Genomic DNA, 17,981 nt, shown 5'->3' with positions numbered 1-17,981 from the left:
ATGCCCAAATAAATTTGTTAGTCTCTAAGGTGCCACAAGGACTCCTCATTGTTTTTGCTGATACAGATTAACACAGCTACCACTCTGAAACCTGTCACCATGCAAGGTACCTAATCTGTGACATTCAAGGGTTGAGTTCAAGTTTTTGGCTGTGAGTTGGATTGGTTCTTATTTTACCAACCTGGTTTGCCTGTCCCAATATATCTAATACTCTACTCTTCAAGTGTAATACCTCGAGTAAACATGCAGTGATTTGGTTTCTGTATTCCACTGTTGCATGCTATTTAGAAAGAGACATGTTGAGTTGTTTGCTCTCATACTGTAACAGTGAAAGAAGATTCTCCTTTAGTGGAAGTGGTAGTTTGTTTGTTGTTTTGAGTCAAAGTTCCCGGGTTCTATTCCTAGTGCAGGCATGTGATTCAGCTAGTGTTCATGGGGTTGGCTGTTTGTCTCATATGACGGTGCACGCTGCAGCTGGAATAGTTGAAGGAAGAGCAGAACTAACAATGACTGGAGATACACCTGAACCTCGCCTGCTCAAACTGTACATTGGATTAGGAAAATCTTAGAATGAATCCAAGGGTGGCCTCTGTTGCTTTCTAAGGACCAGACTGAGCCTTTGCTACTAACCATGAGTCTGGCACTCCAGACTGCTGCACCACCCGTTGGTTCCCTCTTGCTTTAAGTAAAGAACATTTCTAACCTTCAGAGGAGTGAGATTCTGGAAAAGCCTTCCAGTACGAGTGGCAGACAACCTAACTAGTTTTAAGTTGGAGCTTGATAAATTTAATAAGATCATATGACAGGGGTGCCTGCGATAGCAAGGGACTGGACTTGATGACCCAGAAGGTCCCTTCCAGTCCTGCGTCCTGTGTTCCAAAGTGGGGCAGTAAGTTAGAGCAGCCCTCAGCAGGCTGCAGCTTTCTTTTCCCTTGTGTCATCTCAGTTCTGCTGGCCGGTGCATTGGCAGAACAGAACCCAGATGTAACCCATTGGCTTACAGGGGTAGAAGGAAGGGAGGCAGAAGTAACCCTGCAAAGCCTTCTTCCCTCTCAACCCTCATAGTCACTATCCAGAAAGGCTGCATAGGGGTGGGCTTTATGCACCTTCCTCCTCAGAACAGGTATCTATGGACAAGTGACAGCTTTGTCCTACATGAAATACTCCAAGGGCCTACGCTGGCTTTGTACCTGGTTTTCAGGTGCCCCATACGGTGTATATACACCCTTTGTTTTTGTAAGTTCCTTGTTGCAAGTTGGTTCTCCCTGAGAAGCTATAAGTGAAATGGACTGCATTCAGTATTAAAGTTACCTAACAGGAATCTTTGACAATCAAATTATGCTTTCATATCAGATTGTGGCTATGCACGTTTACTAAATCACCCAAAAGTTGTTATTTGCTTGGCTAAAATGCTGTAAGAATGCATCAAAGAAGAAATTGAACAATTCTCTCCCAGTGGAGTGACTCGCATATGAAAACCCCATTAGCGGTGAATTTCATTATGACCTATGCTAACCGTGTTTGATGGCCTCTGTGTCCATTTCCCACATCTAATGTAGGTTTGTTCTCTTTGTTAAATGGACTGTACAGCACATTCTAAACCTAATCTGCCTTTATGAGCATGAATATGTTTTTCTTGTTTGCCATTCCACTCTCAAAAAACCGGCCCACTCTCAGTTTAATTCGAGGGTTTGTTATAGATATAAGTGGAAAACAGGTGAATTAAGGATAAAGGTGACCTGGAACAGTCAATTGGGCAGGACCCTAAACTCTCTGGGGGAAAAGGATCCTTCTGGGAACAAATTCCACAATGTGTCTGGCTATTGGGTGACAGAAGGTTTCAGTCAGTTGCTGCTTTTTTGTTTTTTTAAAAGACTGCTAGTCAGGGGGTGTTGCTGGGGAAGGAAAAATGGGTTTCCCCCTTCTCTGGGCATTGGTGTCCCACTTCAGAACACAGAAAGCAGATAACTTGTTCAGAGGATGGTGCTGAGCGCTGTCAGCTCTAATGGTAAAAACATCAGATCTCTTCCTATAATAGTGCTAATGAATCTGTTGTCAAAGGCTTGGGGAGTGGAGTAGCGGGGGTGGGGAGAGAGGGAGGAGAGCAGGATTTCTGGACATATTTCTGTTTAAGAAAATGTTTAAAATAATGCTCTGATTTACGACATTGCAGTCATAATGCCCAAGCCTTCCCTTGCTTTCGGAGCAGAGTAATAGAACATCAAATATAGATGTGGATCACTAAGTGGATCCATTAAGTTGTGCATGAGTGGTACAAGGGGGTCAGGGTCTGGGGAGGGAGCCCTAGTGATGACCATTGCTGAAAATGTATATTTCAAGTGCAGCTATTCCTTTTCTGTGAGAGGTCAGCGTCTCAAAATAGATGCTTTAAACTTCTGTAGTTCCTGGTTATGGAAACACTTGGAATATGCTAAGCTTACTCTGATTCCAACCCACGTACCTCATGTATAGAATTTCTGGCAATATACTTTGTGTTGGCATCTCCTAAGTGGTCTATTTGTGTCTCCTCCTGGACATGGGGAATTCTGCCTTTGTGAAATAATAAGGGTGAAACCATGTGACACTGTTAGCCTGGAGGAATCTCTGCAGGCTCCCATTGATAGTTGGCAGGTGCACATATTACACAGATGAATAGAGCTATTCAGTTCTGAGTAAAACACCTACTGACTACTTATCTGCCTGTTGCTTGCCAAATGTCAATTACAGCAATGTCTGTGTATGTATGGGGACGGGGGGAGATATCAAACTTAGTGCAAAACATGTACCTTATCAGTCATCTGTGCTGCTCTCAGCAGAGCTTTGTTCTCACCCATCTCCTCAAATGAGGGGGACAGGAAAAAGCCTTCCTAAAGGTTAGTCTCCTGTCAGTTTGCATTGTGCATCCTTTAACAGCAAGGTTCACCTTTGGCACCAGATTTTTAAAAAAGGTTCATAAATGAACTGATAACATGTGCATGAACAAACAGCATCATGACATTCAGCTGTACAGTTTTCATCATTAATGGTTATTTTAGTACCTTCCCAGCCAAGGGTAAGTTATAAGAGAGTTTCAGGTGTTGGTTCTGATCTCCCTCACACTATGTGTAGTGTAGCTCCACTGACTTCACTGGAGTTACTTCCCATTTACACTGGAGTGAGGGGGCTTCAGCCTCCAGTCAACCTCTGAGAATCAGTCTTTCAGTCTAGCCACTCACCTTCCCTTGCGGAGTTGTGTGCAGCATGCTGCCAGTACACCATCACTTGACTGACACATACAGGGCAGCCCTAGGGTAACATTTATGATATAGGGGAAGGTTTCTGTTCAAAATACACATGGAAACTGGAGGAGAGAGGCATGGATCCAGGGTTTGATCTGTTACACTGGTCTGAATCCTGAGTCGCTCGGATGCCACTGGAGTTATTCAGAGTGCACACCAGTGTAAGAGAGATCTTAGTGTAAACTAGAGCCTTTTACAATTGATCACACCGCACTTCATAATAGTATGTAGCTACTTCCTGGTGTTTAAAGTGAGCACTCAAGCCTGCTAAGGGAAGGCTGTGTTGCTACAGTAAGAGGAATAGAAGGTAGAATCAGTCAAGTCCAAAGGGAACTCTGGGTTCTTCTAGTAAACTGTAGCAGAAAAGGTTTCTTCTACATAATCTTCTAATTCACATTTAATTTTGTATGAAATAAATGTAAATACTGGGTCAAATTCAAACCTGGTGTAAGAGGGTGCAACTCCATTGCAATGATTACTGTAGCTCCATTGAGCTCTAATACTTTCTTAGAATATTTCCATTTTTTCATTGACAATTTTTCTAAGCATGAATGATTGATTTATTTTTAGATGAAGCCTAGAAAAATTCCTCACACCCCTTTGAGACCTTGAGCAAGTCACTTCATCTCCTTTTGCCCCCCTACCTTTTGTCTGACACATCTCATTAGACTGTAAGCTCTGCAGGGCTGGTGATTTTCTTTTGATCTGTGTTTATATATCATCTAGCACCATGGGGCTCCAACTCAGGAAAGAATTCTCCCCCACCATGGCTAGATATTTTTCGGTACTTTAAATTCTGGTTGGCTTAATATATTCTTACTGGCTAGTTATCTTTGTCTAGCTCCCCCACCCACTCTGAGATTTGTACAGATGAATTACTTGGTGAAAGATACACTGCAGAAAGATGTAGGTAATAAAACCTACAATAAAACTAATCCTCCAAGATTCCATTCAGGCAAACCTTTACAACAGAGCAGAGTCCCAGTTAAGTCAAGGGGCTATTCATGGGTGCAGGGATGCAGCCACACACAACCGCTTGTAGGATTGAAGCTTTATTTCTTTCCACTTAACTTTTGAAAGACTAGACTTTGCCACAATTCTTTGGTTTTTTTTTTCTCCAAATTCAGAGTTGATTTAGTCCAGGAACAGCTTTTAGAATTGGACAAATGTTAAAATGAAGGGAGATTTTGTACTGAGAAAAATAACTCATTCGCCTCCACCAATAAATGCATAGGACAAAGGACTGGGGAGAGGAATTTTATCTACAGGAGGATTTAATTAACTTAATGATCAATTGCATCTACATTATCATGCACCTAAATTAAATAGATATGTGAAGTTCTAAATTCAGCTGTTGCAATGGAGGACCTATGCTTTGAAGCTAATTAGGTCAGATTTCTAATCCTTTCAAAGTAATTGTGAATGAATTGCATTCAGCAGCCTTAGAATGTATACCCTGATGTCTGCTACAATAGCACTGGTTGGAATCATCCTACTCTCAGATAAGCAACCTTATCGCACTGGTACTTAGGAAAACATTTATTTGCAAGAAGAAATTAGGGCCTATGAACTGACTTCATGTAAGTGTTGGTTTTAGAATGGTTTCTATTCCTGCCTCTGCTGATGACCTGCCGTGAGACTTTGGGCAAGTCACTTCATCTCTCTTTGCTTTCCCACCCATTGTCTGACATGTCTCATTAGACTGTAAGCTCTTCAGGGCTGGTGACTTTCTTTTGCTCTGTGTTACACAGCACCTAGCATAATGATGTTGGATCTCGGTGTTACTTTAATGCAATTCTTTAACAATTAGTAAACAGTTCCAATTCCTAGTATTACAGCTGCCTCATCTTACTGCAAGTTGAGAGAAAATTTGCAATATCTGAAGAACTCTGAACTGGAGTGGAAATGAGACCTAAGTGAGCTGAATGAGAGATATGGAAGAAAAATATTTGCTGAAAATCATAGTCATATAAGTAACAGTTTTAGCTCATGCAGGGACTAGACAGCTATGTACATTTACATTGATATGGGATATCGTTTTTTGACTTTTAAATCACTGTTTCAAATTCAGTCTAGTTCCATAGAGGCCAGGTGTCCATCTTCTGGTGTTTTAGATAAAATGACTTTGTAGTCTCAGTCCGGTTTCTAGCAGGCAGGTTGCAATTGTCATGAAAATTGCCATCCTTCTTGGTAATCTCAGCAGAGAGGTCAAGGTGTGAGTGGGCCACAAGCTTGAACCCTCCATCCCCTATTGCGGGTTTCTCCAGATAACACCAAAGGCATGGTATGTTGCATCTCCATTAGCAAACTCAGCTTGTAGTAATAGGCTCCCTTGCACCCTGGCATTGACTACACTAGCAAATTTCATAATCCTAATTCACCACTGGTGTGTGCATTTCCACTGGTGGGGGCAGTGATGGAAGCTGTACTGCAGGCAGGGTCTCCAGCATATTTCCTAACTTTACTGAGCTGACAGCTTCCACCTTTGCCATTCCATCGCTGCTGGAGCTGCATTAGTAGTGAATTATGTTTACAAAATGTGTAGCAGTGACAGGGCCCTAATATGAGGAAGCCTGCAGCTGTCTATGTTATGGATAAACAGGACTTTGGTCTCCAGAGGCGTGAATCTGGCAGCTGTCACTAGTACCATGTTCACTTATTTAAAAAATATTATACAACTAAATTGTCACCGTGTAGTTAACTCAGAAAACATCTTACGGCTAGGTGATAACCAGCAATGGAATGTAGCTGGGCAGTTCAATTCAAAGCTACGCTTTGGTGTTGCACTGAACCTCAAGCCGTGGGATAATTTAAAGCCTCTAGAAGTGACAAGTCCTTAATATCCCAGCAGTACAGTAGAAAAGCACATGTGTGAGAGCGGTCTCCATTTTCTAGGTCAGCTGTTTCTCTAGTGCATATAAATGTCTGCTAGAATAAACATATTCCACTATCTTTAACAGAAGCCATAAACTCTGTGACAGGGTCCAAGCTGTGTATGAAGCTAGTCACATGGGCCAAAGGTCCTGGAAAGTTTCTCCAAGTCTTTATGCCAAAAATAGCAAACGCTCAGTATCTAAAATCAAACGGTTGCTATAAATAGACTCCTCTAAGCCTGCAGAATATCCATGTCATTTGTCAGGAAGGTTTATTTTTGTTGAGAGTGTTGACACCACCACTTGAAAATCAAGGCTGATAGAAAGACAGCGGGTGAACCGTGAGCTCCAAGAGTAACACTGTACAAAGAACAACGTGACTCTCACGTGAGCTAAGCAGGGGAAGGCTATCACTCGTGAGCTTTATGTAGTTATCTGGTCTCTTCAGTAGTGTAACATGGACCTCCCCTCGTTTTGGTTGGGTCCTCTAGCATCCCTGCATTTTCCTTCATTGAAAGGCCCTACAGCGGGGTGACCCTCCCTCTACCCCAGAAGGGCTGGATGCTGCACTGTGCGTCAGCCACATGTTGTTAGATATTTGAGTGTCACCAGATATTATTCTACCAAGAGCTGAGTTTTCAGCTTCTGCATTATCCCAGCCCTTTCTGACCTGGAAACATTGAACTCTGACTCAGTGATCTGCTGCTAGACTTCCTGGCTCCCTATGTATCTTCTTCAGATGGTTGATGTCCAAAGCCATGCTTCAGGGAAAAGTCTGAATCAAAGCGGTCTTTATCTACTTATAGATCCATCATCACCCTACTCATATGAGCACCTCACCATCTTTAATGTATTTATCTGCACAACACTCCTGTGAGGTAGAGCAGTGCTATTATCCCCATTTACAGATGGGGAACTGAGGCACAGAGCAGTTAAATGAGTTGTCCCAGGTCATACAGGAAGTCTGTGGCAGAGCAAGGACTTGAATCCAGGTTTCTCAAGTCTTAGGCTAGTTGCCTAACCACTAGGCGATCCTTCCTCCCCCTGAGGAATGGTGAGTTTCTCTCACATGCTGATGAGTTCAGTACAAGGTGGTACAGCAGAGTTGGAAAATTCTATGAACTCTTTGAAAAAGGAAGCAGTCAGCTATTTTCTTTTTTGTGTATTCTGTGGATGTCATAGATGTACACAGCAGTTTGCAACACAGATAAAGAGAGACTCCCTACCTTGAAGCTCTTACCAATCTAAAGAAGATGGATGAGCACAGCAGGAACAGATGACACAGAGCAAGGGAGGATGAGAGAGAGGACAGTATAATGACTGGTCACTTGGGAGGCTAGGAGACAGGCCTTGAAAGTGACAAATAGGTTACATGAAGACTCCCCTCACCAGAGCAACCAAGGCTAGGACAGACACCCTTTGGTATGTCCTCTGTGACAGGAATCCTTTGGGTGAAGGGCTTCATCCTGTGGGCCAGGCTGGGCTTCTGAACTCGAGCCACATCCACCCACTATCTTCTGGCTAGAGCCTGTTGCTGATGGCAGCACACGCACTGTGCTACTGTGGAGTAAGATTCGTCCCTTTGAGAACGTGGTGTGTGGGATGGCAGCTTAGCTAGCTGTGCTGCCAGTGCATTGCTGTGTGCTGTTGATTCATCCTGCCTGGCTGCTTGTGTGTGTGATGGGGAAGAGGGTTCCTGTGGCCTCTTGGCCCATCGACTCTGCAGAGGGCAGGACTAAGGCCTTAATTTCCTTCCAATTGATTAAAAATAATGAATTACCCAACTGGAAATTCCAGTAAATCAGACAATATTTCATGCCGATGTTGAATGAGAGCTCCATGGACCTGTCTTTCCTCTGCTTTCTTACCTCCTTATAATTTTTTTTATAATTCATCTCTTTTGAAACCAGACTCCTCTCGTCCCCTTTTCTCACTGCTGAGTGCAGGGGGGCAACATTTCTGATCAGCCAGGAAGCATGTTAAATATAGTGCAGCTCTGTTGGAAGATACATAGCTCAGTCTGGCCTGGAAGTCTAGGCAGCAGGGTTTCCAAGTTCCCTATGCCAGTAGTGCCTGGGGAGTACTGTGGAGCAGGATGCTCAGCCCTTGAAGTCAGAAGGAACTTTACATGGCCACGGAGCTTCCCACCAGCAGACATGCAGAGTATGAGAATAGTGCAGGATGGGGTCTTTTTGGAGGGGTGATGGGGAAGTAATGGGCAAGAGGGAAAAGGCCACACCTATCCTACAAACTAATAGATGTAGATAAGTTCTGAGTAAGTCTTTTCTGCTGCAGGGGTGTATTAATGCAAAAATCTCTCCCTTTGGTTTTTGGGTTATGTAAAACAGATAAAATGTGGCGAAATCTGTGCATCCGATGCTCACATAAACGAGAGCCTGCCTTTGCCTCCAGCCTGAGATAAGCATCCTTACAACCATGCAGTACGCACAGTTTTGAATGTACTTTTTGCTGCTTTTAGGAAATGATGAAATCAGTTAAACTAAATCTCTTTTGTATGAACAAAGTCATGAGGCGTGATTCTTTTCTATTTACACTGGTGTAAATCTGAAGTATCTCCACTAAAATCAATGGAATTAAACCATTACAAAACCAGCTTGCATGACAGCACAATGAGGCTTTATAGCCTACATGTTACCAGAGGGAACACAACTCCAGTTCTCCTTAGAGGCTCACAAATTCTTTGTCACACTGGTTACACAAATTTTTTTCTCCATGAACATGGGAAAATTCAAACAAGTCTAAAAACAATACAATTGATTTGCCCCTGAGTTTTCGTAAAAGTGAAGCCCCTGCCAAGTTTCCAGGGAACGTGTTTGATAAGGGCTGGGCATCCTCGTGACCTTACTAAATACTACCCTTAGTGTGGGAATATATCTTACACACCATGCTGAATAAGAATAGTAACAAACAGATAGCTAAAAACAGACTACTTCACACCTTGCGTAAATTATTCCAGTATCTGGTGGGCGACGTGCTAAAACCAATGTGTGAGACTGGAAGTTTGATTTAAAAATAAAGGAGTATAAAAAGAGTGAACTCAAACGGTAACTCTAGGGTAATTAAAATACTCTCTTACCTGGCTTCTTTCTGAAGCTAAAGTTACACATGCAGGCTTACATTGCAGTTCACCACATTAACTATGAATAATAGGATAGACAACTGGGGAGCTCACGTTTCCTTCTTTTCCATAGGTTGCTAATGGAAAAATAGCATTTCACAAATTAAAATGTCATGAAGTGAAACTAAAAGTATAATGGTCACCACTAAAGAAAAACACAACAACATTTCCCTTCAGTATCACACCACGGCATCTGAAAACCACCCGTTATTTCCCATTTTAAATATAGGGGAGTAATACAGTTTCTCAGATACTACGGTCTGGTGACTTAATAAATGCTGACTTTTTTAATAATGACACCTGCCTGGCTTGGCATTTAATGAATAACTAGAATTTAATTCAGTACCAAAATGTATACAGAGCGCGTTGCCTGTATTTGACATAGTCTATCTTTCTCTGTTTCCCAATGCCACCTGCCAGTTTAATGTCCTCTCCTACTATGCAACAGTTAATATACAGTAACCAGGCCAAATGAAAAGGTACATATGGGGGTTTGATGTTCATTTCAGTATTTGTCAACTGTCTGCTTTATAGCGCACTAAAGGTATAATGAGAAAGTTTACAGCAGAGATCAGGCTATATTGATAAATTTAATTCATTATTGAAGATAAATTTACAGACTCTTTGTAAATATGTTTGATTGCCATACTGCCTAGTTCCCATGGTAACAAGGCTTCGCCATTATGTAGTAAACTACAATAAAATATTACAAGAGTACAATTTGTTCTTATGTAGTGTTGACAGCCAACCAAACTGGTTAGCAGCATCTAGAATGATTCAACTCATCCAAAATGCATTAGCACACCCAATCAATGCATCAGGTTTTTTTCTCAGTCACGATTATGAAGAATGTCAAATTACACTGACACAGAAACGCTCCTTATTGTTTAAATGATCAATTAGGCTTCTCCCAAAGCAATGCCTCTATTATGTTAACCAATGAAAGACTGTGCATCTCAGCGGTAACAAACCTTTGAGATATAATTAGGAGTCTCATTATTATTTTTAATCAAATGTAGGTTTTTTGTTTTCAATTTCAACGGTCTCTTGCAGGCCTGAGGAAGACTCACAATTTATTGTTGTTTTATTCTATCTTAAATATAATTTTCTTCTAAGTAGCATTTTTTCTTGTCACACAGTTGACCTTCCAACTAAAGCAACTAGTTTCAGCAGTATAAATAGACACAGGAACTCCTTTCCTTCTGATTGTGAACAGGGCTTTGAAAACATACTCTCCCACTATGATTAACATCACCATCGACTCTAGACCACTGGAAGCTGAGGCATCTGTCTGACAATAGAAGAAAAAGACCTTGATAGATTTTTTGTGTATTAGAGGTGATGTAATTTAGTTCATCTCTCATAATCAGACCAGTATAATGCTTTCTTTTTTATAATCTTATTTTTAGATTCCAGTGATTTCCTCCCCCCTCCCCTCCTTCTTCCATACACACCAAGTTTTCATGAAAGATGCTTTATAGTGAGCACAGAAGACCGCAAACCCTTCTCACTCTTATCCTAGGACAGGTACAGCGTGGACCAAGGAAACTGGCCAGATTTTCAGCAAAACTCAGCCATACTTTCAAATGTGCTCCGCATTCATTACTCAGTCAGATTTTCAGACGTGCGTGGCTCCTCTTTAGGCAATGAAATCAATTGTGGATGATGAGCCCTTCTGAGAATTCTGTCTAATGTGCTGAAAACCGTAAACTATAAGGGCCTAATCCTGTAAGATGCTCATCATCTTCTGAGAGTTGGTTAGTCATTGAAACCAATGGGTGATGAAGGAGCCAAGCAATTTGCAGGAATGGGCCGTAAATTAGGCAGGTAACTAAGTAAATAATGTGAGTAGGGAGTAAGTAAATTATGCAGAGAGAATGCAGCCACTGGGAGAGCATTACTGGGTACAAGTAGATCGTGTAAACTGCTTTGGTTTCTGAAAAGTTATTGATAGACTATGAAAAGCTTCCGCTCCAACGCTGGTTGAGACAGCACCAGAATGGATATTAAGGGCCTGATTTAATGCCCTCTGAACTCAGTGGTACGACTGACATTATTTAATTGGGAATTAGACTGGGTTTGAGCCCTAATTCAGGAAAGTTGATCAAAAGAAATCAGTTTTGAGGCGGGATTATCCATACTAACCTTAGTATCTCTGCTTGGTCTGTCAAGAGATTCTTATCAGTGCCAGTTGTGATGGTGCTTCTGGTGATGTGTGGATAACTAAGAAATGGACTGGCCCCACCAATTTCATAAGCTATTAAGAAAGTCCGGTGATTTATTTGTTTTTCTTTTAAGAAAACCTGTACTGTTCTCCTCCGCTCTTATTCCTCCTTAGTCTTTCTAAAGTCTTGGCAGTATCTTAAGTGTTATTTTTATTTTTTGTGCTATCGAATTAAAAGCTCTTATTATTAGATCTATATTTTCAAATGCAGAAGTCTAATACATTATTGACATTCGTTAGTGAAGCAAATTAAATATTGAAACTTTCTATCCCATGGCTGAGTGGGTTGCAGGATGTTTACTTCTGCACTTTTTTCTTTTTAGACAAAAGTGATGTTAAAGTGTCTTTAAATTCTAACATTCATATTATAATAAAATGTGGCAGAAAAATCTCACTTTCCTATCATATGTTTAAGTATATGACTTTGCACTTTAAATTTTCCTATGTAATAGTTATTTTGCGCTTTAAGTTATATTAAAAGATGCAATGATTTACCATTCGGAATCGAGACAAAATAGACTGTACTGTCTGACAATAACTTTTCATATATTCCCCATTGGCTCCACCTGCAAGGCACCCTTTCTGATAACAATGGGTCTTTTAATATTACATGTTCTACTCCGTGCTCTGCAGATATAACTTTCAACTGGAGACTGCAGTGTTCTGGGAATCCTTGCAGACTCTGGAATGTGCCATAAATAGAGCATGCACTCAGAGGTAGGAAAGCATGACTTACTTCGTAACTATATACTTGCCACAGATCCAGCTTCCATCCAAAGTCAAATTGTTCTTGTCAGGGATGCCAAGTTGTCAGTCATGCAGAGAAAGCACTTGCAATGTGCAAGGTGACTTCTCAGACCAGGGGATTGGGGGACGGGGAGGAGGGGGAGTGAGGTTTCCCTTTTGCTGAGTAACTGCTTTCAATCAGGTTTGTTAGTCTCTAAGGTGCCACAAGTACTCCTGTTCTTTTTGCTTTCAATCATTTCACTAGGCTGTGTTTGTTTTTAATTTGAATTACCTTCCCAGACTAAGATCAGACTGATTTTTGCCTGTTTTCAAGGAGGCTGCAGTGCACTATTCTGAGGTGTGATCTCTGATGAGCCCATATTGGGAGCAGCGGTTCTGCTATTGAGAGGAAAGCGAACCCTTTTCCCTCTCTGCCGGCCTCCCCCGCAGAAGATGAGAATGTAATTGGACTAAACAAATGAACCTTCCTCTTAATTGTGTGCAACATTCTCAGCTGTTAATGTAGTAACCCTTCTAGCTCTTCTAGAGGAAGGAACCAATGTGGGGATAGCTGCTCCAGCACCCGACTACATAGGGCGTATATTCATATTCCAGGAAGGGGCTCCAACACCACAGGACTTCATGGAATTGCTGAGCAGCCAAAGCAGAGGCATGCCCAAAAGTGCCCCTAATTAATAAGCATTGTTGCAGTTGAAATAGGGAGGAATGCCCCTCTTCACATTGAAGCTATGGAGAATACTGAAGAGTGGAATACTGGAAAATCTCTTGGTTCTCTTGGGGTAGCGGGGGGGGGGGAGGGGGGGAGATTCCATTGAGTCCTATGTATTTTTTGTATAAACAAATGAAGAAAACATTCAGTACAAATGTTGGGGAATCATGTGACTTTATAGGGGCATGGTCTAGTCACTAGACTCTAGTGGTCGGAGCACAGGACTGGGATCCAGAAACCCCTCAAATCTAATCCTAGCTCTGGCCTTAGACAAATCAATTGTCTTTGCTTTAGTTGCCCTACCTGTAAAATGGGATGATAATATTGCTCCTAGCTACCTCCCAAGAGTGTTGTGAGAACTGAATCATTAATATTTGTGAAGAGCTCCAAAGATGAAAATTGTTACGCAGTATCTAGGCTAGGAACGGTGGTACCTCCTGAATTACTGAATATCAGAAATATGTAAAGAAGTAACTCCTAAGGGCTGCTACTTACCCAGCCTTATCCAAAGGGGGCCGGGCCAGTTCTCAAAGTGAAGCTTAGCAATGAAGGAAGCATCAAACACAGAATAAGTTGTCTCTGGGATCTGTTTTCTTGGTCTTCCTGCTCAGTTTTTGGAGGAGATTTTGGAGGATGGGCAGTGGCTCCCCTTCACTTGCTCAAGTCTTTGACTAAAAAGCGGTGGGATTCTGCTTTTACCTCAGGAAAGTACCTGGATTTCATTTGCCAGATAGGAACCATTTGTTAACATCATCAGTGGGGAAAATTATTGTACACCAATCTGGTCCCATGAGACTTTTTGTCTTTCTCCTCAATTTCTTCTATGGGGGGTGATTACCCTCCTCTGTGCAGCTTTAGTATTGATATGAAAAGCAGCAAAGAGTCCTGTGGCACTTTATAGACTAACAGACGTATTGGAGCATGAGCTTTCGTGGGTGAATACCCACTTCGTCGGATGCATCCATCACATGCATCCGACGAAGTGGGTATTCACCCACAAAAGCTCATGCTCCAATACATCTGTTAGTCTATAAGGTGCCACAGGACTCTTTGCTGCTTTTACAGATCCAGACTAACACGGCTACCCCTCTGAGTATTGATATTGTCACTTCTGGCCTGTAAATACTCATTACTCAGCTCATCAAATGAATTACTCCTGCCTTTACTCCTGATGAGCTGAAATGAAGAAATCAACCCTTCTTGTCTGATTTCAGAAAAACAGCAGAATTAAGAGACCCAGTCTTGGATGGGGCTGAAAGTAACTCAAATCAAGTTCGGGGGGATGGCAATCATGTTCTGAGTTATTGCTTTCTGAAAGTGTCACCCATGTGATTCTGAATTTTGAAAGTGTTGGAATGAGACAAAGATGGAGACAAGTCATTTATGGGTTTGTGTGGGCCCCACTGGTGCTAGTTTTTCTTTAAAACACCAGCAGCCTTTAAGGTGACTTAGCTAGCAGCCATACTAGAATCACCTCAGCCTACGTCATCCTCCAATAGCATGGAGAAGTTATAATGGCTCCTACACCACCCTTCTCCCTTCTGCCAGGAAAGGAGGTGTGGGTGGGGACATGGGATTCCCCCATGTCATAATGATTCCTGGTTTTAATATTAGATCCTTGAGACTATTGGCAGTCAGTGTAACTCTGAGCAGCCTTCAGGCTGCTGTAATTTACACTGCGGGGAACTTGTCTGAAACACATCCACAAGATCTCCTCTGCATCCCCCTCCTCATCTGAGCTAGATGTAGCTCAGGATCTGGGCCAATATTATAAGATGTATGTAAGCTCCAAAAATATTTGGGACCATAGCTTCAAAGGGATTCTGAACATGTGGCGCATTTGAAATAAAAACTGTGCTGATGATGCGAGGGATTGTTAGTGGTAGCGAGAGCCAGGTACCACGCAAGTAACTTTCCTTGCTGTTGAGCCAAGGTCCTCAGTCCTAGCCTATCACAGCCCTGCTTTTCTAGCCCTGGCATCCTATTGATGCTGAATTATTAAAGCACTGAAACCCAACATACCACCAACCCTCCTGTGTATTTAAAAGCTTTTTCTGTTATTCTTTTCTTGGTAGTTCCATTGGTTCTAGTTAAAGCTTGGCCTGTCTCCTGAAGTAAGTCAGATGGGTCTTTCCAGTCTAGTCAGCTTTTTGTCTTTTTTGCTATTGGGAGGCGCCATGAAAGTTTAGTTTGACAACTGTGGTTGTGCTACATGTTGCTATAGTGCTCTGAGTTTGGTCCAAATGACAGAGGAAAATCTGAGGTACATAAAAGGCCCTTTGGGTACATCTATGGTAATAAAGCAATAATACTTATAGCCTCTGGCTGGACCCTGCAACATCTTCACTTTTCATTGGCTTCTGTGGGAGCTGAGAGGATTGGGCCCTTGTAGAGCATTTCATCTGATGAGCTCGAGGTATGTCACAAAAATATTGAAACCCCTTCTTCCAGGCAGCAAAGTCTTATCCCCATGATACAGAAGGGCAGGATGAGTGCCAGAGAGGATAAGTAACTTCCTGGCAGTCATACACTGAGTAAAATTCAGCTGTCCAGCCTCCCACGCTAACCACAAGGTACATTAGAAAGTAGATGGGTAAGACTCAAGAGGAGAAACCCAGGCAAGGTGGGAGCATATTGCAGTGCAGCCACATCAGGAAATACGATCTCCTACTTAGGCTGAAGAGGAAGCTTTAAAACCAATTTGTCTTTTATGGTGAGTAACACATGGCTCAGGGACATCATTGCCTTTCACCTAGAAGAAGTCATAAAACCTACTAAAGAAAGAAAGCCACACTGACGACAATGGAGTTCTGTTGGGGTACATGAAAATAAACCAGTAGGTAGAACTCAGATCTTAAAGAGGCAGGGATATTGGAGGAAAAATTAACAGACACTTTGCCTGGGATTTTCAAAGGGGCCAAAAGGAGTTAATTCATAGAAGTTCATTAAGAGTTGGGGGCCTAACTCCTGTAGGCTCCATTGAAAATCCCACCCTGCAGACTTTTCTAAACTATTATCCATTCATAGGGGAACTCTTTTTGTGTTATCTGTGCACATGCACTATTTATTCTTTATTCACATATAGAAATCATCGAGCCAGGGTCTGGGCACTGGACAAAAATTAAAAAGAACATGGCTTGGGTCAGAAACGCCCTAAACGGACCTCCCCACTGTTCACAATGAATCATTCTCTTTTGTTCTGCCTGTCAGCCTTCCCCAACCCCTCCCCACCCCCACAAGCTATGGAAAATAGAAACATCTTGCTGAGTGCTCTGGAGGTCAGCACACATGGGCTTTGCTGGACTAGTTTGGTAGAATTGCTGTCCTTTGGGACAGTGGTTGCAATCTCTGGATATTCTGAGCAGGGAGGAGAAGTGGGCTCACTGGTCCTCTCCCTAGGACTGTGCACAAGAGAAGCAATGAGCCAGATGAATTCCTGGTGCAACTCCATCTAACTCAGTGAAGTATCCATCATGGGGCAAACCCATCCCTAGTGTAATCTTCTCCATAAAACCCTAAAAAAAAATATACAAATTGGTGGGAACAGCTCTTCCTCCTGCCCCCAGTGCTCCCAGGGCATGGCCTTGCTTTGCTCCTTCTTTTCATAGAAATCCTGGTGTGCCTGTATTTATTTCTGGTTTGTTCTATTTCGATACAGCTACAGTAGATCCTTACTTGCTGGGAGGGTTACAGAGAGTTCAGCCTTATAGTTTCTTTGTATAAACAGCTCTAGCTTTAGAAAAACACTCCGAGCCTCCTTTTGGAAAAGGATTTTTTTCTTGAAAAGGGAGACCTCCTCTTTCCTAAGGGCACTATCCAAGGCTGACAGTGATTCTCTTTTTCCACTGCTTCAATTGAACTAGCCCTTAGAAGAAACCTGTGTAGTAAATACAGTCAGAGTTGCAGTGTGGTTTCATTTGAAAACATGCTCTTGGAGGTCTATAATCCCTACGAATTACTGCACTGTACCATGAGAGCCAAAAGCATATAGTTCTCATCACCTTTGTATGGCATTATGGCTCTGATTTGGCAAGGTACTTAAACACATGGCTAACTTTGTGTGTGAATAGTCCTACTGAAGTCAGCACACACTTACATCAGTTGTTAATTAAGCACATGCTTCAATCAATGAAGGGTGCAGTACTGCGTACACAAATTTAAAGGCTGACTTTTAAAAACATGGCCCTTTGTCCTCTAGGCAAACAGAAATGTCACAGAGCTATCTGAATAAAAATAAAGTTACAGTGGGTTCTTACTAAGCAGCCATACTCAGCAGCCACACAATAGACAGCAGGGAACCTATTTGGACAAAGGGTAAATTAAAAGCTCTTTTTGAAAATCTGACTCAATGGTTTATTCTTAGTAATTTGGGACCTGATTCAGCAAGGTGCTTAGGCACGTTCTGATTTCAGTGAGGTTGTTCATGTGCTTAAAGTTAAGTACCTTGCTGAAACAGGAGTAGTAAGATTCTGATCTTATGGACCAGCTACATGCCTGATTTACTCTAGATTTAACTTGAACACCATTTATAATACTGGTTTTTGCAATTTTTTCCTAAGATCTAGATAAAAATCTGAATCTTGTGTAGGGCTTAGAGACAGCCATATCCCCGCCTTACTATCTAATTCACTTTAGACCTAAGTCAACTTCATTGTTCCAGTTACTGTATTTAAAATGTGGTGCCCAAAATAGCAGGAGGCTGACAACAGGTCTCTATCTAAACAGAACATGTTTTCCATTTTATCATATATACGATTTGTAAAGAAGGAAGCTGGGTTGCTGTAATGGGAGAAGAGATGTTACTGCCTCTGTCAGGGTAAAATAATAAAAAGGGGTTTAAAATAAGTGTTAAAAGGCAGTAGGGCAGGGGTCGGCAACCTTTCAGAAGTGGTGGGCCGAGTCTTCATTTATTCACTCTAATTTAAGGTTTCGCGTGCCAGTAATACATTTTAATGATTTTAGAAGGTCTCTTTCTATAAGTCTGTAATATATAACTAAACTATTGTTGTAT

The sequence above is a fragment of the Terrapene carolina genome, unplaced genomic scaffold (genome assembly GCF_002925995.2).
Source record: "Terrapene carolina triunguis isolate 2854851 unplaced genomic scaffold, T_m_triunguis-2.0 Scaffold130, whole genome shotgun sequence".
Lineage (NCBI taxonomy): Eukaryota > Metazoa > Chordata > Testudines > Emydidae > Terrapene > Terrapene triunguis.
This window is presented reverse-complemented; position numbering follows the sequence as displayed.